This window comes from Triticum aestivum, chromosome 4A (assembly GCF_018294505.1).
Source record: "Triticum aestivum cultivar Chinese Spring chromosome 4A, IWGSC CS RefSeq v2.1, whole genome shotgun sequence".
Taxonomy (NCBI): Eukaryota; Viridiplantae; Streptophyta; class Magnoliopsida; order Poales; family Poaceae; genus Triticum; species Triticum aestivum.
The window spans coordinates 705,867,929-705,869,192 of record NC_057803.1 but is presented as its reverse complement, the minus strand read 5'-3'; positions in this window follow the sequence as shown (position 1 = coordinate 705,869,192).

The following is a 1,264-nucleotide window of genomic DNA, read 5'->3' as shown; positions in this document are numbered from 1 at the left end:
AAAGTAGATAAAGTGTTTGAATCGATACTGTTATTTTAGTTCTAAAAAGAGTTGTATTGTAAAAAATGAAAAATCAGAAAAGAACTAAACTTGAACCGAAAAAAATCTATGAAAACTAGAAAAGTAAATAAAAAAGCAAAAAATAATTTTTTTACATAATATTAGCAAAACAAATTAGAAGATTTTTTTTACAAAAAAGAACGCCGACCCAGAGCCGAGCGATGCTTAGTAAGTCGATCCGGATCAAGCCCCGGCGAAAGGGATCGCTTTTTGGCCCTACAAGGCCCACGGGCCCAACCAGGCGGCATAGAGAAAGTAGGCGCTCTATTTATTTTTCTTCTGATCACGGCGGTGTACGACGGGGCGCGTTATTTAAGCGGGTGTGGGGGAGCTCCGGCAGGCGAGGTGGGACTAAAGTTAGAGCTCGCCTGTCACGGCGCTGCGCGTGGACCGCTAAGGTGGGCTGAATTTTGTGGGCCGCTGTATGGCGCGCGTGCGAGCGACCTCTCTCGGCGTTGCGCGTGGACAGGCAAGGTGGGCCGATTTCAGTAGGCCTAGTGGGCAGCTGGAAGGTGCTTGTGCGAGCGGTCGAGGGCGCAGGGGCGGGGGCGGTACGATGGATGGTTTTGTTTAGTCCCACCTTGCCAGCCGAAGGATGCCCAGACCGGCTTAAATAGGCGGATTCATGCACCCTGGTAGATAAGACAGGTAGTAATAATGTGATTTGACTTTGGACTGCCCGGGCAGCTCTGTCGTAGCTGCCCGGACATTGTAAACTCACATCACATTATTATTATCTATCTTATTTTTGATACTTTTGATAGTTTAGCGCTTTACACAAAGTTTGTTTTATTAATACCTAAATTTTTGTAATATTTTTGTCCGGTCAGCGTTTGACATGTTTCAAATTCATAAAAAAGCAAGAAGGCACGAAACTTGTCATGCATCCTAGTCATGATGGTAGAACACTATGGAAAAAAATTGGGTTCATTTGAAGGATGTGAAAAAAAACTCGTTTTCAGACAGGGGCTTTGCTACTACCCGAACGTTCTACGTTGAAGGAGGTCAATTTTTTGACATCTTCAGAATGGCCTGAATTTTTGCATGTCAGTGAGTATGCCCACTCCCACACCGAATCCAATAAGTGATCGTATTTCGAAACCAAGAGCACGCTGCGTCACGTCCGGTCAGTGTTTTCGGTTTTTGGACCGAAAAATTATAGAAAATTCATAAAATGGCAAAAAGCCATGAATCTTTTCATGCA